This window comes from Sorex araneus, chromosome 8 (assembly GCF_027595985.1).
Source record: "Sorex araneus isolate mSorAra2 chromosome 8, mSorAra2.pri, whole genome shotgun sequence".
Lineage (NCBI taxonomy): Eukaryota > Metazoa > Chordata > Mammalia > Eulipotyphla > Soricidae > Sorex > Sorex araneus.
Window position 1 is genome coordinate 20,721,822 of NC_073309.1, and position 25,406 is coordinate 20,747,227.

At 37.7% G+C, this 25,406-nt stretch overlaps 1 pseudogene; it reads right to left on the reverse strand.

Moving 5' to 3' along the window:
- The window catches only part of LOC101555061 (heat shock protein HSP 90-beta-like), a 37,908-nt pseudogene extending 21,663 nt beyond the window's left edge, over positions 1–16,245 (reverse strand).
- Positions 16,246–25,406: the final 9,161 nt, after the last annotated feature.

A 25,406-nucleotide genomic window follows, 5' to 3' on the forward strand; every position in this document is an offset into this window, starting at 1 on the left:
ACTTGATAATATCTTTTTTCTTTGTTTTCACCTGCAGGATGGTGGAAACTTTTAACTTTGGGGAATCTCAGGATGGCACTAGAATCTTCTATTGACTCAGAACAATTTTTATCATTCATATAGTAAATCCCTAGCATCTAATCACTCACACTATATGTACTTTTATGTTCATCTTTTTGTTTGGGCTCATTCCCAGTGGCTTCAAGGGCTACTCCCACTAGTGCTTGAAGGCCGTGTGGGTACAAGGGATGGAACCCAGTCAGCCACATCCACAACAAGTATCTTAACTCCTATTCTATCTCTCGGGCCCCATATGTAATTTTTTTTTAGATTTTATTTTATTGAATCACCGTGATTCAATATTTCATGTTTGAGTCACAATCATATAATCATACACTCATCCCTCCACCAGTACACATTCCCCACCACCAATCTCCCCAGTATACGCCCCCTTTCTCACCCTCCCCCAGCCTTCATGGCTGATAATTTCCCACACACTTTCTCTCTACTTTTGAGCGTTATGGTTCGCAATACAGATACCAAGAGGCCATCACTTTTGGTCCTTTGTCTACTTTCAGCACACATACATCTTCCATCCCAACCAATCTTTCCAAAGATCATTTTCTTAGTCATCCCTTCTCCATTCCAACTGCCTTCTCCTCCCACTGATGGGGCAGGCTTCGAACTATGAAGCAATCTTCCCGGCCCTTGTGTCTACTGTCCTTGGGTGTCAGTCTCATGTTATATTATTTTATACTTCATAAATGAGTACAGTCCTTCTATGTGTGTCCCTCTCTTTCTGGCTCATTTCACTTAGCATGATACTCTCCATGTCTATCCCCCATATGTACTTTCAATGGCTTCTATTTACTGGTTAGACTCTGGCTAATGTAAAAATATTTTGTTACAGAGACATGTGCTATTTTCTTCTTATTATTTTCTTACAGAATTTCATAAATTAAATATATCATGTACACAGCATACCCAAATGTTACACTGCAATGTGTCACTGCATCACTGTCCTCCCATTGTTAGTTGATTTACTCAAGTGGGCACCAGTAATGTCTCTATTCCTCTCAGCCCTGTGATTTTAGCAGTCTCTCCTTACTCGTCTTTCCCAATGACTAGAGGCTCTTTTAGGGTCAGGGGAATGAGACCTGTCGTTACTGTTTTTGTCATATCGAATATGCCATGGGTAGCTTGCCAGGCTCTGTCTGTGGGGTTGGGATTATATTGCACTGCAATGTAAAATAACTTATTTTGTTCCATTCACTTTCCACTATACTCTTTAGTGGAATATAAAGACTTATATTCTTTAAGATTCATAAAACTTTTATTGAGCAAATCCTGTTCTTTTTGCCCCCTTTCCGAAATACTGTAAGAAACTCTGCCCACATTATTTTGCTTTATCCTCCCATAACCCCCTGAAGGAAGCATGATTCAGAAACTGAGTTTAGAAAAGTGAAGTGCCTTGCCTACACCTATTCAGTAAATAAGCATACAAAATCAGACTCAAACACCAAATTCAGGTCTTTCCAGAACAGAATCCTGCTTCCCTAGATGAACAAATCATAATATTAAAGCTACAAGAACAGTTTTAGTGAGTAATATGATTACATTAATTGTGGAGATGTCAAATAAAATGCAAGTGAATTTGCCTTTTAGCAAGAGTTTAATCTAATATCTGATGTTACTCTGATAGAGACTTTTGCCAACTTTGTTGTTTTTATTTAAACATCGCCTTATAAAGTACTCTATTCCCGAGGTACAGAATGAATATCAGCATCTATAAACACTACTCTAGATTAGCACTTAGCAAATAAATTAGCACAAGAGCCAATCTGCTCAATTAATGTTAACATTATAACCTTCACCATCGTTGTCTCCAAAATAATTCAATGCACAACTTTTTGTCTGATGAAGGAAACAAAACACAAAAATGCTTATGTATTTTTTTCTCTCCCATCTATGTGGGAGAGGAAAAAAAAAAAACAATTTAAGATTCTCTCAGTACTGGGATTGCCAATATGAGATGAGATGCATAACTAATCAGTCCAAGACATACAACAGGTGACGTGATGAAAATGTGAGTGTGAGAGATGGAACAATAGTCTGATGCGCATAATTCATTTTTCCCATGGAGCCCCTGCCCATCTGCTATGGCTCAATTGAATATGAGACGGTGGAAGGAGGCCATCACTCATTAACTTGCCCAACTCCTTCAGGGCCCTGCTTCTCCTTCATTTCATTTTTGCTCTTGCACCAAAGACTTGGAACCCACTAATATTGCTCTGTAGGATTCTGAGCTTTCCAGGCTAGGATCTAATCAACTTCCCTTCTACAGGGAGCAGAGGTGTGAAATGCTTTATACACAAAGCAAAAGAGAGCTGAACATTTGTTAAAGCTCTAAAGAGCTGCCTTCTCCTCAGTCACGGTGAATTAAAACCATGAAAACACAGGACTAATCCAAATGTTCTTGGAGACAATCCTCCCAGGCTTTATTTTTCCTGTGTCTGCTGGGATGTGTGCAGGTTTTCAACACGAAGCAATTCTGGTCACCTTTGGAGTCATTGCTTGAAAGAATGTCTGAATTTTAAGGTGCAAAGAGAATGCATGGATGATTTTAATTTAATCGGTATGACATATGGGTCATTTATTTGTAGTATATTTATCAAGTGGTGCTTTGTGTTGAGATATCCTTAATCAACTATTCTTTTATCTATTTTTGAGAAATGTGATGTCTTTCATCAGTTATGCAGTCCTTTACCAATCACACAATGAAGGTTTTTTTTTTGTGACAAGCCCTAGAATAGGCGTGAGGAACTTAGTAAACACAAAAACAAAGTCCCTTTCTTTAATGAAATACTGGTAGGTGAGTACTATTTCCCCACAGCAAGAAAGTAAAGCACTTTCTCCTATCTGGACGCTCTCTCCAAGTCTCTGAGTCCTGAATCCTGTTCCCATTCCTCAAACTCAGTCACTTGAAGTGGTAATAAGAAGGGTGAACATTTGATTCCATGCAGGAGCTGTTAAATCTCTATTCCCATAAGAACCTGTCACATAGTATGTCTGATATGCATACACTTGCTTATGAATATGATTGCAGTTAGTTTAAAAGATTAGTAAGACTGAGCAGAGGGGCTGGATCGAGTTGTTTATGGGACCTTTACTTTCTGGACTGCTGGCAAGCACAGGAAGCTCCCTTAGTGGGGGTCCAATAAGTGCTCTTATCTCTGCTACCTTTCCCAAAGAAAATTCCTTAGAGATAATCTCATTTTAGAAATCCTCAGTCATATCTCCTTTGTCCCACATTCCATTCCTCCAAGTCACACATCCTTTAGATTAGCATGCTTGCTTTTCTTATGATTGTTGATTGAAGGCAATAAATAGGGAATGTGATGAAAAATCAGAGCTCTCAGTCCACAAGGCTGTGAGCCCCCTGATCCAATATTTCTGTCTTATGTCTGTCTTTTCTTAATCCCGAGGCACCCTTGCTTCAGCTCGTCCACTCAGGGCTAGTTCCCAGCAATAGTTGACCATCCAAAGATAATTTGAAGCAACGCTTTCATTGAAAATTTTCTGTTTCTCCAAGTCAAATGGTTTCCCCGTGTCTCTAATTCTGTTTCACTCTCACAAATTCTTGCAATCAGATGTCTCTCAGAATGGATACAACATTTTTAGAAATGTGTTGGTCTTATCAAATCTACCTATACACCATTTCGAAGGAAAATTACTTCATCTTGTGATGCCATATATCTTAAGCATGTCATACTTAAAACAGTTGACTATAAATATATTTATAGATATACTATATTTTTAAAAATATGGCCCACACCTAGAGGTGTTAGGGATTAACAGGTAGCCATGCTCTGCCTGTCAGTGTGACACTGTTGTTCCGTACTTGGATGCCAAACTGCTGGGGGCAATTAGGCAGGTGTGGGTGGGTGATATTGTGGTACCAGAGATCAAACTCAGGGTCTCATACACGAGACAACCACTATGAGTCACAGTTCTGGCTCTGCTACATAATGATTCTTGTTCATTTGTTTGTTTGACATTTGATAGATTTCAGTTTGAAAGGAAAATAACATCTACCCCATTATTAGTGAATCTCTTTGTAGTCAAATTGTCTATTTTGTTAAAAATTAGAAGCTATACAAAGGACTGATGTGCATACCTCACAGAGGAAGTCCTCAAGTTTTCAGTACCTGGCCTTTATGGTCCCTGTATGCTCTTCTGGTTGTAGCCTTGATGGTTCCTGAGTTGAGCTGCGATGGTCTGGTGGTGGTCAGCACCGCCAACCCAACTATTGAAACTTTAGCTCCACATAGCTGAGCCAACTTTCAGTAGGATCAACTGCAGGGTTCCCTGAGCATTGATTAGTGGGGAGATTCCCCCACCCCCTCAGTTACAGCAGAGAAAAATATGGAGTAATACTTAAATATCAGAATTATTTTCTGATATTGCAGACCTGTATAGAAATAATTTGGTTCAAATAATACTTGTTTTGTGCAGTTTTATTTATTTATGCTTTTTGGGTCACACCCAACAATGTTCAGGGGTTGCTTCTGGCTCTTTTCCCAAGGATCAATCCTGGGTGAGTTCCGGGGATCATTCACAATGTCAGGAATTGAATCCAGTTGACTGCATGCAATATAAGCATCTTATCCATTATATTTCCTCTACAATCCAAACAAATTTTCTTTGAGAACAAAACATTGACATGAGAGAAACTCTAAATACATATGGGTAAAAGCGCACATAGAATTTTGTGGAAAATATACCTCTTATATGTAAAATCAAGTTCTACTTAAGGGGTCTTACTCAAATTTAATCCAGCTGATCAGAGTACAGTTTGGATATGATCGAACAGTAACCAAATGCTATGGTTTGGCTATAATTTCCAAAAGCAGATCAAAACAAAGAATTGGAGAGATAGTACAGTGAGTAAGGTACTTACTTCATAGACAGCTGACTTGGGTTTAATTCCAGAACTTTATAGGACCCAGGGCCCCACCAGAAGTGAATATTGAGTGATTCCTGAGCAAAGTACCTAACTATACAAGCTAGTACATTCATTAAAATTCCCAATTAAGAACACCCTATTTCTCCCAATGTACTTTAACTACATCTCTTAGCAAAGCTTCAACGCTTCATGAATATTAGAAACCCTGAGCACAGCTGGTTGTGGCCAAAGAAAATATTTTAAAGGAGTGAGGTAGAAAACGGAATACAACAATAAATATTTTAGGATTTATGAATGAACTGTAGAAATTATGCAGCTTTGAGAATATATATACATGTATATCAGCTTTGAGTATATATATCTTGATAAATAACTATATCTTGATATATATGTACTTATATATGTGTTAATATATATGTATATATATATTAAGAATGTGTGTTTATCTGTAGCTATAGTACCACATACTTTTCATGCTGGATGTCATAATACATTGAAATTATTGGCATGGTCCATAAACAATAAATAAGATTAGAGAAAGTTACTCATTATTCTTTTGTTGAAGTCTCAATCATTTGAGAGAATAATATTACAGATTTTATTTAAACTGATGTGAATAATTTTGTTCATAAAGAAATGAGTAATGACCTGTTAGTCCAGAAGATTAAATGCCAAACAGGTGTTTCACAAGAATAAAATTAGTCCAGGGTAGGAAACAAAAACAAATATCTGTTTGTCATTGGCTTACAGAATCCAATAATGTTAAACAAATTGTGTTTGTTGAGTGGGAGAATGGGATAATGAAACACTTTGTCATTTTTCCCCTCAGTTCTATTTGTATAGAAGTTTCAAATGTCCTTTTAGAAAATAAGTATTTGTACTTTATTTTAAAAGGCAGAAGCTACTGAGAAAATGGGACCTAAAACAATTTATCTCCAACTTTGTTAATGGATATAAACTTTGTGGCTAGGATACCAATTTCATTGGAATCCACACAATCATTGATCCACAGGCCCAATGCAGAAGATAACATTCTATCTTGTAACTCTATTTATGCTACCATTCAGTGATTTAAAGAATCTTTTACAGGGTATGAAAAATAGAGGACTGTTTTGCAGAAAGGAAGTTCAAAAGATCATGAAAGGCAATAATAATAATATGATCAGAGTAGATGATTCATAAGGGACCTGGAATTGGTATTTCTCATGATTCAAAGGAACATGAATTAATTACCTACAAAGGGTGTGGCATTAAATTAAGTACCAGTAATGCAAAACTCATTACCTGCACAAAAATGTCTATTATGTTGGTGAGAGAACTTCACCTCTTTGGAGTAAAATATTCTAATTGTGCAAAGATATTTTGATCCTATACCTACATATATCCTATATATCCTATATCCTATACCCAGAGGGTATGCAAAAATACACTGATTTTCCTATTTAGGACCCTTCGATGTCAGATTCAAGAATTTTCAAGAAATCTGCTGATTTAAGCTGTTGAGATAGTACAAAGATTAAGGTCTTTTCCTTGCATGTGACCCACCCAATTTCCATCCATGACACCACAGATGGTCTCCTGAGCACTGCCAAGAGTGAAGCAAACAAAGAAAGAAAGAAGCCTTGAATATTATTGTGTGTGGCCCAAAAACAAACAAAATACAATTTTTAAAAGAGTGTTTATGGGTCTGGGAGACGGTGAAGCCATAGACCAAAGAACTAATGCTTGATTTTAAACACATTTTCAGAGAAAGATAACTAAGTTTCAAATTGAATAACACTAAGTCCTGATAATATGGTATTTTTCTCACTTTGCATGATCATTAGCTAAATGTCATAATCTTAGTTTTAAATTAAAATATATCAGATACAAAGAATTTAACACAATCACTGAAGCTATAAGTGCAAAGAACAGGGTTAGTAATTAAAAAATTCAGATAGGTTTTAGTCCCATGGAATGTTTTCTTTAGTTTTCACAAATCCAGTGTTAGGAGATTTGAAGGTGGTCAAGGTATGACTCAAAGGGGGTTATTTTCAAACCATACATGGAGCATTTCTAACCAGTGACACCCATGAACTCTACTGTATGTGCTGCATATTTTTTTCCTTTTAATTAAGACGTGTTGCCTTAGTGTTCAGCATGTTTCAGATTATTTCAGTGGGCAAACTATTTGAAAAGTATCTAACAAGAAAAAAGGAAAGCATCTATGCAAGCTAGTACATTCATTGAAATTCCCAATTAAGAACATCTAACTCTTCCCAATGTACTTTAATGATGTGTCTTAGCAAAGTTTTAAAGCTTCATGAATATTAGAAAATTTTGAATGCATTTCCTAATATGCTGATTATGTAATCAATGATACTGATCATGTAGTAAGCTAAATTACCATCGACTCTGAACTGCCTTCAAATTTCCCAAACATAAATTACCATAAAATTTTCACTTGAACTTTGTGTCTAGAAAAAGCAAGGAACTGTCATTATGCCTATGCAGTTATTTGTAATTCATTGACTACCATTAGTGTTCTTAATATATCAGATGTAGTCTTTCAGCTAAAAATTTTCCTACAAAATAAATATCTAGAGAAATCTACCTATGCCCCTACTATCCATCATGCATTTATCCCATATCTGATATACAAAATATACAGTCTCTATTTTTCTGTCCTAGTAAAATTCTCTTGCTTGTACTACCATGGTGAAACATCACTCTATAAAAGCAGTCATTCCTGCAACTACAAGAATTCTGTGTGACTATGCTCTCATGGAAAGAAGATGGAAAAAAAGAAGATACAGCATTCACTAAATAAATTCTCATGCCAATAATAAAATGTATTAATGATCACTCCAGTGAGTACTTTACATATAGTCATGCTGTTAGTGGGCACCCATCAAACCACTCAGCATACAACTATTGTTGAAAAAAGTCAGAACTCCCCCACGAAATTGACCTTAGAAGGGTTTTCAGTGATTGTAGCCAAGAGACAAAGGCAACAAAAAAATAAACTAATGGATAATATCATATTGTAAAGCGACTGAATGGGAGAACATATTTGCATGAACTACATCAGACGAAGAAGACTATTATCCAATATTATAAGGTACACAAAGCTCAAAATATATAGGTATCAAATAACCCATCCAAAAAGCAGAAAAAGGAGATAAACAGAGATTTTTTTTTTCTTTTTGGATCACACCTGGCGATGCTCAGGGGTTACTCCTGGCTCTGTACTCCGGAAATACTCATAGCGGTGCTTGGGGAATCTTGTGAGATGCCACGGATCAAACCCAGATTTGCCTCGTACAAGGCAAATGCCCTCCCTGCTATACTATTGTTCCTGCCTGGAACAGAGACTTTTTCAAAGAAGACATACAGAAGGCCAGTAGACCTATGAAAATGATTATCATCATTTGTTATTAGGGAAATGCAAATCAAAATGAGAAATCAAGTTATCATCATCATCATCATCATCATCCCGTTGATCATCGAATTTCTCGAGTGGTCTCAGTAATGTCTCCATTCATCCAAGCCCTAAGAACTTCTAAAGTTCTTAGGGCTTGGGTACTTGTCCTTCTAACGATGCTGTACTGGAGGTTCTTTCAGGGTCAGGAGAATGATAGCCAGCTTGTTACTGGATTTAGCATATGAATACACCATGGGGAATTTGCAAGGCTCTCCCATGTGTGCAGGAAACTCCCAGTAGTTTGCCATGTTCTCCCAGAGGGAGAAGTAGGCTATAAAATATCGCTTCCGGGAGCTTGCTTTTAAGTCTCTGGATGATGACCATTGACAGGATTACACAGCGCTGGGGGCAATCCCTGGGTGTGACTGCCTAGCTACTGGGAAATCTGGGTGGAGGCGGCCCAGTCCAGACCCGAGCAGGCTTGGAGGTCTCAGCCCCGGGTCCCACACACCTGGGTTCCTCTGCGGTTCCTTCAGGCATGAGGCTCGTCCAAACGTGTGGAGAGGGGCCTTGAACATGGCTGTGGTTAGGCTCCAGAGGTCTTCAGCCACTGGGAGCTCCGCTCAAGGCGGGAAGGGAAGCTGGAACCCACCCCCTCCAAGGAGACCCCGGGGAAGACAGCCAGGTGCGCAGGCAAGAGACTTTCTGCCATTCATACCAGTGAGTATGGCCTGTACAAAAATAATTTGTTATAGGGGATGTGGTGAGACAGGAACCCTCATTCACTGTGGGTGGGAATGTCATCTGGTTCCACCTCTCTGAATAAAAGGATAGAGGTTTCTCAAAATGTTAGAATAGAGCTTCCATATGACCCAGCAATGCCATTTCTTGGCATATACCCTTTAAACAAAAATATCAACTTAAAATACCATATCCACACCCAGATTCATTGCAACACAATAGCCAAAATATGAAACAATCCAAATATCTAACTATAGATGTATAGATCAAGAAGTTGTAATATGTATACATAGTGGAAAACAATGCAATTGCAAGAAAAAAATTGCTACAGCATGTATGAAACTGTAAGGTATGTTAAACAGAATGAATCAAGGGCAAAGGACAAGTACAGGATGATCTCAATCACGTGTAGAATATTTGGAGTCTAATTTAAGAACATAGTACTAAACAATGATAAAACTTTGACACTGAACTACAGAATCAATTAACAAGCAATGCAGGGGAAGGGTGGGAGCAAGACCAAACTAGAAGGTACATAAAGAAAGAGATGGAGGATTGTGGACACTTTGGAGATGGTGGTGGGGTAGTACGTTTGTCTATCAAACTCTATTATAACTTGCTAAACTATAACAAATACATTTTTTAAAGTGAAAAAATCTATTTGTTATACTCATGGCAGAGCCTGGCAAGCTCCCCCCTGGCATATTATGCCAAAAACAGTAACAAGTCTCACAATGGAGATGCTACTGGTGTCCTCTCAAGTAAATTGATGAGCAACGGGATGACAGTGATACAGTGCTACTCACAATATTGTAGAATGCATGTTATGATGAATCATATCTCAGTGAAAGCACATTAGAAGAATTTAGAAAATTTGTACCCTATTGGGTTTGTGTGGGTCTGGAGAAGCTGTTTTGCACAGGGTGTCATGATTAATATTAGCTGCAGGGGTTGCAAATTAAAGGGAGACTGAAGTTGCATTTGTTTGCGGGTGGGGGAAGGGCCTGGGTCACATCCAGCAGTTCTTGGGGGCTAATCTGGCTCTGTGCTCAGTGGGTTCTCAGAGGGTCACTTCTGGCAGTATTTCATGATCTAAATGGTTCCTCGATTGAACTGAGAGCAGCTACATTCAAGCCAAGTGCTTTGACCTCTATTCTATCTCTCTGTTTCCAGAGAGTTTGTATTGGTTTTTTGCATATTTTCTTTTTAATTTTGCTTATCTTGGGGGCAATGTTTGTGTTTTACTAATGTTTAGACTTGATGGCGAAGATGTCTTGTTTTGTCTTGGTCCATTAGTATCACCAGATGACCTTGTGTATTACTGAAAATCCATGGAATCATGTCTGCAGTAGAATCACAAGACCTAGTAGTGAGTGAACAGCACTGGCACAATTATAGCAACAATACCTAACTGAGAAAACCTAAACTAAAACTGCGGGATATCAGGTACTTCTCCTTCAATACATACATTTATCACTTCCCTAATTAAAAAATTCAATTTGTTGCATATGATTATCATATCCACTCAATTGGTGAGACAAATGGAAGTCAGATATCACTTAGTTAATATCAGATATCAGTTAAGGTAGGGACGCAGTGATAATGACTGAACCTAGTATTGGGTTATCTGTTTTCCTGATTGCATCAATCAAACCATTCTTCCTGTATTAAATTCTCAAGGAAGATGAATCACCTTCTTTATTTTGAGTCCAGTCATTACCCTCGAGTCAAATTAATAACTTACAGGTTACAAAAACTAAACACAGTTCTAGTTTAGATCCCACATTTAAATTTTGTGTTTTCTCTCTCCTCTCACTCCTACACAATTCTTTATTTTGCAAAGTTGATATCAGTTGCTGCACAGTCTCTCTAGGTTCAACTTACTCATTGTGTATTATTCTCATGTCTCCAAGCTGAAATACAGAAACCATATAAATGATTTTAGGGTAAGTCACCTAAACCCATGAATAGGTAAAGCTTTTTCCTTTCTTCATCCAAAGAGATGAGCAGAAAATCTTTCTTAAGTAATTCCTGAAGCAACCTGTGAAATTGGGGAATTATTTGGCTCACAACTGTAATCATACCCAGCCCAGACGGCTCAACAACACAAAGTGGCTCCTCATGACTTCCTTTTATCTGACTTGGTACATCTTTCACCTTGAATTTTTCCATGCGAGGAAGAATTCAGAATGATGTGACTTATAGTTTTACAACTTTCAAATAAAATATAGTTGACAGTTGATATGACCAAGAATATGGTGTTTAACTTTATGCTTAGAAATCTGTAACATTTTTATAGAATTGTAATTTGATATTATCATCATACTAATTTTACCTATAACTGTATATTTAACTGTGCTCCAAATGAAAGATACAGTAAAGCTCCTTGAACCTTTAATGAGCTTATGAGTGCTCTGGTTTTTAAAATAATGGTAGAAGTAACCTTATGTCACTTCTGAGACTATTTCATAAAAGGTATGAGCTTCTGCTTTATTTATTGCTTTTTGGGAGGAGGAGGTCACACCCGGCGATGCTCAGGGGTGCCTCCTAGCTCTGCACTCAAGAGTTAATCCTGGTGGTGCTTGGGGGACCATATGTGATGCCAGGGATTGAACCTGGATCTGCCACATGCCAGACAAATGCCCTACCTGCTATACTATAGCTCTGGCCACCTCTGCTTTATTTATTGGAAAAATCATTCTTGAATATAAACACAGTGATCTAAGAAGTTCAGTGTTTCTGAGGTCACCTTGGCAGTGAGGAGAATTACCTCTATTGAGGCGCCAGAAATGTGACAGAAAGTATCTTGGTCCCTTTGAGAAATATCTGACAACACCATGTTGAATAGAAGAATTACTCAGCTGTGCCCCGCCCAAATTTCTAAACCACAAGATCATGACATAGAATAAAATTGCTATTGTCATCACTTCATATACCGAAATAGATAAAAGAAAATAACTTCAAAGAACTGAAGGTTGTAAGAAATTTCCCAAGTTCCAAGTAATGGCTATTGTTTTGTTTTGCTTTTTTTCCTAAATGAAAGAGATTTTTTTTTTGCAAACTCAATTCAACATATTATAAAGGCATACATATTTATATATCTATAAAATGCCCAAAGTAACACAAATCTGGATGTGGTCAGGGAAGAAAAAATATTCATTCACATTATTTTTTGTAAAACACACTGTCAATATTAATTTCAAGAATCATTCTTCACTGAAGAGAATAAATTTTTATTTGGCCTTTACTTCTTGCTTAGCATTATGTTAAGTGTGAAAGCTATAGCAGTAAGACTCCTACACTAGCTCTACACAAGGATTTTCTTTTAGTTTAAAAAAACAAAAACTACAAATATTTTTAGAGTACTGATACTTTTGGTGATATGTTTCCAGTCATTATTTTTTTAATCTGTTCTATCATCTGTTTCAATTTCTGGGATCAAAAGTCAACATTGGAACATATTTTAGCTTGATGGATAATCTAATGAATGATGAATACAGCAAAGTTATTTGAGAGAGTTAAAAAGTAATTTGATTCTAAAACAAAAATTACTTAATTGAATGGAACTGGTTACATAATAACAATCAATTGAATTTATGAATGTAAAATATAGTACATAATAAAGGTTATTATAATTTTATATACATTTTGTCAAATGTGTGCAATATATTTGTAATTAAACAAGCTTGAACATTGTCAACTGTCATTAAAACAATGTGTTGGGCTGGAGCAATAGCACAGTGGGTAGGGCGTTTGTCTTGCACGCGACCGACCTGGGTTCAATCCCCATCATCCCATATGGTCCCCTGCGTACAGCCAGGAGTAATTCTTGAGTGCAGAGCCAGGAGTAACCCCTGTGCATCAATAGGTGTGACCCAAAAAGCCAAAAAAAACAAAGCAAAACAAAACAAAACAATGTGTTATTCGCCTTGAGACAAAATAATACGTAAACTCCAAAAAGAAAGATTATAACTGACCCAAAGGCTGAAGTTCAATTTGTAAAAGATGCATCAAGAAATAGATCCTAGGAAAGTGTAACGTTATATCTGACTGCTAGTTACTAAAAATGCATAACCTCATAAAATGATAATGTTATATTATAATCAAAAATTTTTGTTGAATACAAATAACTTTTAAATTAAGTAATTTTCCATGTAAGTGGTTAGCATACAAAGATAAATAATAGATGAAAACTTACAGACCCATGGAGACTGCCAATATAGCACAACTAATGCTGAAACAATGGACTAGCCTGAAAAAGAAGACTGAGGAAAGAACTGAAAGAAACCCAAACACTTCTCTTATAGATTCAATGCAGAGAACAAGTAGCAAGCATTGTAGATCCAGACACATAGACATGATGCTATGGGCAGTCAGTCATATACATAGACCAGAATCATCCCACACATGGCTCAGAGACCTTAGGTTAAAAATGGCAGATATATAAAATGAAATCCTATTGAGAAGGCCATTTTCTTCGCTCCTTTTTGTTTTGGGTAGAAAACATATCATCTTTATTTTCCATACTTCAGTTGCAGAACAAAATAATACAATACACAACATCCAAACCTATAGTCAAATTTAAACAGGGTGTGGGGCGTGGAGATCCTACCCCTTATCCTGCCTTAAGACAGAAAAAATAGGAGTGAAAAGAAAAAAATTAGAGCCAAGTGGAAAATACCATGCAGGATTGCCTGAGGGAAAGATTAGAATAGAAACTTCTAGTCTACTTCTTCCATGCAAGATACATTCTCAAGAACGGTACCTTTTTTTTTTTTTTTTGCTTTTTGGGTCACACCCAGCAATGTCCAGGGGTTACTCCTGGCTTTGCACTCTGGAATTACTCCTGGCGGTGCTCAGAGGAGCATATGGGATGCTGGGAATCGAACCTGGGTCGGCCGAGTGCAAGGCAAACACTCTACCTGCTGTGCTATTGCTCTAGGCCCTCGAGATGGGCATCTTGTCAGAACAGCAGCACTGGGCTCCTCGGCTGTCATTTAATCTTCATTAATGTCCAGGCCGAGAGGGGTCGTGCAGTAAATACAGTTGGCGGGGGTCTGGGGGGTGCTCAAGTGAGAAGCCAGGAGACAGCCTGGCAGTTTCCAGCAACAGCACCGTGAGGTCCTTGGCAGTCTTGTCATTCTTATCTCCCTCTGCCTTCAGTGGCACTGTCTCTACACTGGGGTGGTCAGGGTTGACCTCCAGGTGCTTTTTGGCCAACATGTAGCCCCTCTGAGAGTTATCCCAAAGGGCCTGGGCTTTCATGACCCTCTCCATGGTGGCTGTCCAGCGTAAGTGCTAGTCACAATAAAGCTGGGTGAAGACACAAGACGATTCAATATTGTACCTCCTCAACCTTCTCATTCAAGGTTTCCTTCATAAGTTCGCACAGGTTCTCAAACTTGGCCTTGCTCTCCTCCATTTTCTTTTTCTTCTTTTTATCCTCAGGCAGCTTCAGGAACTTCCTCTGTAACTGAGTCCAGGGTCTTCCCATCAAACTCCTTAAGGTGCTGCACACAGTATTCACCAATGTGCTCCACCATAGACACTACCATGAGACCCTGCTTTCATATGTGCTCCACAAAAGCCAATCTTTGCTCTCACGAGTGATGTAATAAATGAATCTCTGAGTCTCCTTCATATGAGAGAATGAATATGAATGAAAGTCATTCATATTCAATGAGAGAATCTTCTGAATGAGAGTCATCTCATGCCCAGACTGAGAAATGTGGTAGCACAGCAGCTCAGAAAGATTTGTGAAGTCCTCATGGGTTCCAAGCTTTAGGTTTTATAGAGAATCACTGTTACTGTCACTGTCATCCCGTTGATCATCGATTTGCTCGAGTGGGCACCAGTAATGTCTCCATTGTGAGAGAAATGCTTGTAGAATTTCTTGTAGTTCCCCTTGTCTTCTTCTAGCTCAGAGAAGAGCTCAAGACACTTCTTAATGAATGTTTTTGTGAATGACCTTCAAGATTTTGCACTGTTGGAGCATTTCTCGAGAAATATCCAGAGGCATATTCTCAGAGTCAACCACACTATGGATAAAGTTCAGATATTCTGGTATCAGTTCATCACAGATCTCCATGATGAATACATGGTGGACATAGAATTTGATGTTGTTCTTGTTCTCTAAAAGGTCAAATGGAACCTGGAAGCAGGTTAAGAGCAATGCCCTGGATTCCAACAGACCTTCTGTAGAGAATTGCTTGACTGCAAAGTGGTCTTCCCAGTCAAACTCTTGGAAAACTCTCCACATTCCTCCTGGGTGATGTCATCAGGATTTCTTACCCAAATGGGCTTAGTATTATTTAGTTATTCCTGGTCAGTGTATTTCTCCTTAATCTTCTTGCTTTTTTTTCTCTTATCCTTTCTATTATAATCCTCCTCATCTGAGCCAACATCTTCAATCTTGGACTTCCCTTCCTTGTCTTTACCTTCTGCTTCTTTATCACCTTTTCCCTCTTCTGCCTCATCATCACCGGTTTCTTTCTCTCGGTCTCCAAATAGAGGGTGATGGGATAACAATAAACTGTGAGTGTTTCTTCACTACTTCTTTCACTCTCTTTTCCTCTAAGTATTCTATCTAATCTTTAAGGTGGAGGATCACTTTGGTACCTGGGTCAATAGGCTCACCATGGTCAGCCTGTACAGTAAAGAAAACCCCAGGCATACTGCTTATCATCATTGTGCTCTGTAATCACAACCACTTTTTCTGCAACTAGATAGAATAAAAGCCAACACCATACTGCCCTATCATAGAGATGTCTGCACCAGCCTGAAGAACTTTCATAAATGTTTGAGTGCCAGACTTGACAATAGTTCTCAAATTATTTGTAAGATCAGCTTTGGTCATGCCAATGCCTTTGTCCACCAGAGTCAAGATGCATTCTTGGGGGATCTGGATGATGTCCATTTTCAGCTCTTTACCACTGTTCAGCTTGTAAGAGTCTACCCAGACTCTCAACGAATATTGTCCAAGGCATTGGAAGCATTACTGATCAAATCCCAAAGAAATATTTCCTTGTTGGAATAAAAGGTACTGATGATGAGAGACAGACATAAGTTGGGCAATTTCTGCCTGGAAGACAAAAGCCTGCACATCCTCCTTCTCATGATGCACTTCCTCAGGCATCTTGAAGGAGAAGAGTTGAAAATATTAAGGAGCAGGTGGCTCAGACAGACTCCAGCTCACATGCTGTAACAACTCAGAAAGGCAACTCAAAAGTTCTTTTCTCCTTTTGAGTACACCAATAGATTCTGTCTAGGGTTGAACTATACCAAGAGACCATCTTAAAACTTGTTTAATTAAAGAGAGAGTAGTCTTATGTACAGAGCCTTCATAAAATATGACTCTTTGGGTCCAGGAGAAATAGTACAGGGGGGACTATTTTATTTTATCCAGTTTCAACATACTTTGAAAGTATTAACCCTTTACACATCCCATTATTCACCATTTTTCAAGGTCCTGAACGTGGCTGACTCGGTCAATCCCTGGTACCACATATATTTCCCTAAGGCCGGCAAGGAGTGATCTCTGAGCACAGTCAGGAGTAAGCCCTAAGCACTATGATGGCCCCCAAATAAACAAATAAACAAAAAAAATATTGTCTTGTTAAGACTATAATAGAATGTCTTTGGTTTGTTTGTAGTTTTATGTTTACTTGACCACTTTAGTCTGAGGAAAAGGGTTTTTTTTATACTCATAGTTTGTAGAAAACAAAGGTTTCCAGAATTCTGAAAAGCTGCATCAAAATTTAATAAGAGATATAGACTCTGCCTGAACTTTCTTCTCTGGAAAGAAGATATGTCCTTGCAGATTCTTAATTAGTTTCTGCCTCACATTTGCTTGTTGTATATTTCCAGATTAAGATCTCCATCACATCTACCTATCTTGTCAGAACCACCAAAATCTCCTGCTTTAATCAAATGGAAACTACTATTTATTTATTTACCCCTTCCCTTCTGCTAGTTCTAAAACCAGTAACTAATGCATCCCATGCAATCAGATTATGCAGCTGATCCATTCAGAATGCTCCAGTGTCTCTTCATTTTACTCAGAGGGAAAGTTTGCAAACCCCTGTTTAGGGTCTGGCTTCCGGCTAAGTCCTTGATCAAATACAAATCTCATCTGTGTTCCACCCACTGAACACAGATAACTTTTGCTTAGGAACACTTCCCTAAGAAAATTATATCTTCAGGAAATTTAAATGCTAACAGGAATATTTTCGGTTAAATTAGATCTTGCTAATAATGTTTACTAGCTGCTGCTATTTTGTTTTTTTAAATGGGGATAAGTACATAATTCCTTAAATAATAGCAATGCAGTAAGGATGATGAATTTCTGCTTATCGTAAAATTAATTAAAACACACTTGGAAAATATTAACCCTTTGCGTGTCCCATTACTCACCAATTCTCAAAGCTCAGACCTGATTATTTCTTGTAAAAAGACCCAAGCCCTCTGGTTCAGAACCAGATTTAAACAGCCCCAGTGACAGGAAGCTGAAACAAGCAGGAAAGAGATGCTGATTGCTCATGCATTCCATTATCAGCATCCTCCCAAAGCTCTGTTTTTCATTTCACATCATGTATCAGTAAAAATGTGGCAATGACAAGGTAATAGAAGGATGATTAGCTTTAATGTACTCCCTTTCATGTTTGTAGTTAGAGCAAATAAGAACTAATTTATACCCTTCGCTATTTTTCTTTTCTGTGTGTATTGTAACAAATGCGAAAATTGCTGGTGTAAGTGTAATCGATCAATTGAGATAAATGCAAGTCGAGTTCGATGAATCTTTAACAAATTTTCATAAGGCTACCCTTCGTGGTAAAAAATTGTGAGCAATTTCTATGTCAGCATAAACACTGTAGGATCCTGGGAACTCCAGCTTCCAGCAGGTGACATGAATTTTTTGATTAAGAAAAGGATGCAAGCAGCAACAAATCAAGTTTGCAAACAATTGGGTGGTATAAAACAAAGAAATCACAAAGCCTGTGTTTGATGTTAAAGCTGCATTTCTGTTATCTTAATAGTACAGTTAATCAATATTTTGAAAGAAATAAAACAATCATGGATGGTATAGGCAATCGCTTCTGAAGAATAAATGAATCCAGAAATATTCACTGCTTAGGTTAGGTGCTACTTCTAGGTATCCCATAAATCATATGAATTATAGTCATAATGATTAATAAAAGCTTTATCAAATTTAATTATATACTGAATATACTGACAGTGAATGACGAGTCAATTTACAGGAGCTGGACCGATAGTACAGCGGGTAGAGTGTTTGCCTTGCACAAGGCTGACCCAGGTTCGATTCCTCTGCCCCTCTCGGAGAGCCTAGCAAGCTACTGAGAGTATCCCGCCCGCACGGCAGAGCCTGGCAATTTCCCCGTGGCGTATTCAATATGCCAAGAAACAGTAACAACAAGTCTCACAGTAGAGACGTTACTGGTGCCAGCTCAAGCAAATCAATGAGCAATGGGATGACAGTGATACAGTGATACTGTTCTATGAACAGAAACTGGCTTAAGATTTCATTAGTGACTATTATATATACATATATCATTAAATATATATGTGTATGCATATGTTTCTATACATAAACATTTAGAAATATATATATATTTGTATAGAGAAGGATGATAAACAGATAAATATGCATTCTATTTTAGTTAATAAAGAACAGAATAAATTTGGAAAGAAATATAACAAAATTCATTCTGACTTTTTTCTGATTATAATCTTATAGTTAATAAATGTATGCTTCTAAATTAGGAATAACTGGAAATCAAACCACAGCCAAACACAAATGCCATCTATAAACATTACAGGTGTTTGTTTACACTTACAAATGTACCTACAGATACTTCAACTAATACTAGTGCCTCCTTAATCCTTCATAAATGATTTACATAGTAATAAAAATAGGGAGCATCGGAGACGTGTCAAAGGCATGTGCGCATGCTTTGCACGCAGGGGCTGGCGTTCAGCCCACCTGGACCGCAAGTTCCCTCAGTTCCCTCAAGCACAACCACCTGGAATGACTCCCAAGCAACATGCTTGGAGCAGCCCTTCATCACTGTCAGGTGTGTTCCCCAAACCACAATCAATAAATGTATAATTTGTCCCAACAATGGAAAGCTTTTGAAGCCACCATTCGGTTACAATAAGAAGCTGTTGCATAAAACAAATGCCTTCTCTTAGACCTACAAGTGGTCTGAGATCCCAGAAGAAAATGTTACTAAACTCTAGACAGAAGGGGAGAACTGAGCTTGTTGACCAAGCACAGGAGCGGGTGGAACGATAAACTGGCAGGACACTGACATGGTCCTATTAACAAGTGACCTGATTCTGAGCAGAATTGGCGTGAGAGTGAGGTTCCTGAGACTCCCTCGGGAGGCAGCACATCCTCCAGGAATCCCACCTGGATTTTACAGTGAGGATCTGGGTGTGTCAACCTCATGGCTCCTTATACGAGGAGGAAAGAATAATCGTGTCTATATCCAAATCTTCTACCTTACAACGCCCACTCTCCAGGGACAAAATCCTTTCCAGGAGCCTTCGCTCAGTTGGAAAGGGGCATTTCTCCAACTTCATACTCATTTCGCCGTTTCATGTAAGATGGAAAACAAAACAAGGCAATCTACCGTCCAAAGGAGTGATGGCTTCGGGGAATTCAGGGAAGAAAATTGAGGCGGAGGAGAGAGTAGACCAATGAATGCTTGTGAATGTCAGCGCCCCACTGTCACAGGCTGACTAACACTAAGATTTCATGCAAGATTATAGCTTCCTTCCTCCCACAGCTGACCATCATGGCACTAGAGATGTCGTGTTAGAATAGTGGATTCAGGGGCTCGAGGGATAGTATAGTGAGTAAGGTACACGCTGCTAACCTGGATTTGATCCCTGTCACCCCACATGGTCCCCTGGGCCTGCCAGGAGTAATTCCTGAGCTCAGGGACAGGAGTAATCTCTAGCCAGTGTGGCCTCCAAACAAACAACAAAAAGTAGTCCATTCAAGCTAATAGCACTGCAAGGTAAAATTCTCCCTCAAGTTGTTATGGACACTGAGTCAAGGAAGAAGTTAAGACATTACTAGTAATAAAATAGAGAATCTCTAGCAACTTTCAACACAGTAAATGTCAAACACAACTTATCAGTCAAATAACTATAAATACATTTAATGATTATTTATCTTGGTTGCTAATTCTTAATGGAATATGTATCTTTACACACACACACACACAAAGGCTTGCCAAATGGTAAGACAAAGTGATAATCAGTGCTAGAGTCACCTTAACATTGATATTGGAATTATCAGAAGAATTTAAAGTAACTCATTAATATGTTAAGTGCTCTAATGGAAAAGAGAGCAAAGGAGCAGAATAATGTAAGAAAAGAGAAAACTCTTGAAATTAAAAATTGAAACTCTAAAAAAAATAAGTGGTAAAAATTATTAATTCTATCACAAAAATTAAAATGTTTGGGTTCCTAATAATACTCGACAGTAATACTGTATGAAAGTAGTAATAGTGGATACAAGTCTACATGTATTTCCCAAGAGGAATTGGACCATAGAACAAAGAATACACCTAAAGATATGAAATAATAAGTAAAAAACTGAAACTCTAAAATAAATAAATGCAGAGTGCAACAAAATACCTTTTATGGAACAATCTTAAACTTTGAGACAATAAGGTAATCTAAACTATAATTACAGTGAGTCGAATAAGTAAGATTTTTAAATCTTAAAAAAGTGTATATATACTTGCTACTGTGGCTTATAAAGTTGTTTTTATTGGACTATAGGTTAAAGATTTTAAATTCAGTTCTATAGTCTAGGACCCAGGATTTCTTATCAATAACCTTGATTTATTACTCTATAAAACACAGATCAGAAAACTGGGTGGGAAGAATGATGAAGTACACTTTGTCACTGTCACTGTCATCCTGTTGCTCATCAATTTGCTCGAGCAGGCATCAGTAACGTCTCAATTGTGAGAGTTGTTACTGTTTTTGGCATAGCGAATACGCCACAGGTAGCTTGCCAGGCTCTGCGGTGCAGGCAAGATACTCTTGGTAGCTTGCCATGCTCTCCGAGAGGGGTGGAGGAATCGAACCTGGGTCGGCCGTGTGAAAGGCAAACACCCTACCCGCTGTGTTATCACTCTAGCCTGAAGTACACTTTAAGTAACACAAAGGTATTCATTGGTGATGAACATGGGCACTTCAGTGGTGGTGAGGTAAAATTTATATCAAAATAATAAATGTCAATATAATTAAATAAACAATGACCTACGCTACAATAATTGAAAAGATTTCAAAACAGTGGTGGAAGGTTGTTGGCACTTTTGTGGTGTGCAATAACTTTTTAGGTAACTAAAATGCTAACTTTTAGTTCATTGAAACTGCTAACTTTTAGTAATTGAAACTGTTACCTAACTCATGATTCTTAAAAACGTTTTAATACAGATAAAGAAGGAAAAAACTTGAGTACAATTTAAGCAAAAATCTTTTTTGTAAATCTCCATACCTTTGTCTCTAATTAGAATTAAGGAAGTGTGGGCAAATGGTGCAGTCCATTTTCTCCTTTTGAGCGAGAAATTATAGATTAGCAAGAGGAAAAGCCTAATAGAATGGTCCGTGTGATAATGGATTAGGTTTGGAGAAATTAGCTTAGTGGCTGATATCTGTGTTTAAGTACATATGGTTAACAGAAATATTGTAGATATGTATATGCATATAATAGACACATTCACATATTTCCTTTTTCAGTCATTTTCAAAACAGTACTACAGTAGTTGTGGAGCACAGCCAGTACTAAAATCTTAAGTGACTATTTCCATTCCCCAGAAAGGGAACATAGGTTCCAAGATAAATAATTCTAGAAATTAATAGGAAGTAGGAGAGTCAACCACCTTATGGTACAAGAAAATAAGAAAACCTGGATAAAAAACACCGCACAATAATGGGCTTATGTTTCTAGTGGCCTGATGGATAATTAAGTACCCATTAACAAAAGCAATTGAACAATGCAAAAAAAAATCTCGTCATTTGTTATGAATTATAATTCTAAATATAAAATAAATTTCCATAAATCTTAAACATTAATAAGAATAGATGATTGAAAAAATTTAATAGCAGGAATGACAAATCTTTTATCTGGAAAAGTACTAAATAATTTATGAAGAGGAAGGAAGCATTATTTCTCCACTTTTTATTTTAAAATATGCATGGAGACTTTGTTCCAAGGAAAAGAATTTAAAAGGGGGTGTGAAGAAGAGAAACCTTACAATGCAGACTTGAGAAAAATGTGATCTCAGTCAATGTGATGGAGGCCAACATTAATGTGATTGGTAATGGTGTTCTCGATCACTTGATACTATACTACCAGTTGATGATGAAGATACCATTTATTGATAAAATTATCTTAACTTTGTTTTCCTCCAAACCTCTACAGCTAGGTTATGGGAAATAGTGAAATCACAGTTTGATGATAACATATTCATCAAAATTGGTAAGGTCATTGAAAACAAAAAAAAAGTAGATCAAACACTCACAGCGTAAAGGATGCTGTAGAGACATTACACTGAGATGCAATGTGATGGAGTCCTGTATGAACAATCTTAGGAGAAAAAAACTCAGCAAATCTTAATATACTTTGAATGTTATTTAGTTATATAGTAACAGCACTTTACTTATACTCTCAGTAGCTTGCCAAGCTCTCCAAGAGGGGCAAAGGAATTGAACACGGGTCAGCCGCATGAAAGGCGAACGCCCTATCGCTGTGCTATCCCGCACGGCAGAGCCTGGCAAGCTACCCGTGGCGTATTGGATATGCCAAAAACAGTAACAATAAGTCTCTCAATGAGAGATATTACTGGTGCCCACTTGAGCAAATCGATGAGCAACGGGATGACAGTGACAGTGACAGTGACTTTACTAATAGGTGGGATTGAATATTGGATTTATGTATAGGTCTCACTGTACTATTCTTGATTTTTTTCTGTAAATTTATTTTAAATAAAATATTAGTTTTTACAAAGAATGTGGGTTGGGTACACAGACAGAATGTGGTAAGGTGCTTGCCTAACGTGTGGTTGACTCGGTTTAATCTCAGCACTCCAATATGGTTCCGTGAGCCTGCCACGAGTGATCCCTGAATGGAGTCAGGAATAAACCCAGAGCACAGCTGGGTGTAGCCCCAAACCAATGTAAAATAAATTAAAATAATATAAAAATAATAATTCTCCAATCTGAAGATTCATTTGTACCTCAACCTGAGATGTAGTCTTGGCTTTAATTTCACTTCTGGAAAAAAGACCGTATTGTCTGGAATACATCCCTTTCTCTTCCTCTTCCTCTTCCTCTTCCTCTTTCTCTTTCTCTTTCTCTTTCTCTCTCTCTCATTTTCTCTCCTCTTACATTTAAATAAATTTCTCTAAGTAAAACTATTTTACTTCAGTGAGTAAAACTATTTTACCTCACTGAAGAGAAGAACATAATATGGCATCAGAATTTTAACCATAACGTTAACAACAACAACAACAAAGTGACATCAAAGTGCAGTTACATTGATATATCCACTAATGGAAAGATGGAAAGTGATATTTAAAAAAAAAACTAAAAGCAGCATAACACTCTGACCCCAAAATTATATTTCTGGCTATATAGCCAAAAGAAATAACACCATCATGTCAAAGAGTTTTCTGTCTTGCTATGTTCACTGCACTACTATTCCCAGTAGCTAAGATAAAGGAAGAAACCTATATGTCTGCCTATGGATCAATGTTTACGGTGTGGCATATACATAAGAGGAATGTAGTCACCACAAAATATAGGTATGAACTCTATACACAACGCAGATAAACCTGAATGACATATGCAAGACAAAGGAGGACAACGATTACCTGGCCCAACTTTATGAATAGTCAAGTTCAGGAAAGAGTCAAATGGAACTTTTCAGGAGCTAGAGGGAAGCAGAAAACGGGTCAGTAATCCAAGGGTATAAAGTTTCCATTCTGGAGGGTAAGTCCTAAGGATCAAATTTACAGTGCAGTGTTAACAGTAAACAATATCATACTGAATATTTAAAATTTGGCAGAGCAGGGGCCAAGGGGAGGGCTCCATGGGGAAAAGTGCCCCCCTTAGAAAGCGTGAAGCTTTGAGTTTGATCCCTGATGCTGCCCACTGTGCTGAGGGCACTTCCAGATTCTCTGCTCTTGGGGGTTCCTGGTGCCATGGCAGTGTGCTAGCCCTGATCCACCACAGGCAGATGTGTCCAGGCATCACTTTAGTTGTGATGCATCACAACCCCTGGAGAACACTGCAACTGAGAACTGTAGAGCATGGCAACCAAGCGTGGGACCTCAGGGAGTATGTACGTGAGCCCCACAGTGACCCCCGGGCGCGTTACAATGAGAACAGGTGAAGATCAACAAGGCAGGTGTGGATCATCGCAGCCGTCATTGCATTGGAGGAACAGCAACAAAGGGAAGAAAGAAAAGGGTGAAAAAATACTTCTCCAAACAATAATTTTTGGCAAGGGCTGACCTTGTGTGATGACAATCATACCGCTACTAGTGATAACAATGCTAATGACTATAAAATGGCAGAGGAAAAATTATGGAAGGACTGTAGAGATGGTTAGGGATGACGGCAATAGTTTCACATATGTACTCTATCTCAGGACTTATCAAAGTACATATGCTAAATATGTTCAGCATTTTGCATGTCAATCATACTCGATAAAATGACTTAAAATAACAATATTAAGGCAAAAATGGGGAAATGGCAGAATGCCATTATTGAAATTCTGATTTACTTAAACTCAAAATCCATCCCTCCTATGTACAGTGATTTCCCTAGATAGATAAGCCCTCTCTTTTACTCTGAATTTCCATATCATTTTGTTGTTTGATTTTTGTCTCAACAAAAGAATAATTTCTTTTCACAGTTTTGAAAATTGCTAAAGCAATATGTATCTCATTTCCACTTAGCTGTAGGGGCTATCTAGTTTGGGGACAAAATTATTGACATAAATAAATGTGGTCCCAAGACAGTTTATTCTTTGGTATTTTTATATTCAGAAGATAAATAAATCACTTTTTAGAAACACACACAGATATACATATGCACATATATGCTTAAACCAAGTTTCAAATAGGAATACTATAGGATTTTGTAGTATCTGTAATGACAAAGCATTTTTCTACGTATTCAAAGAAGTTGTATTCCTCAGTGTAACAATCTTCAGCAAATTTCACTGTATAGTTCTAATTTTTCTTCTAG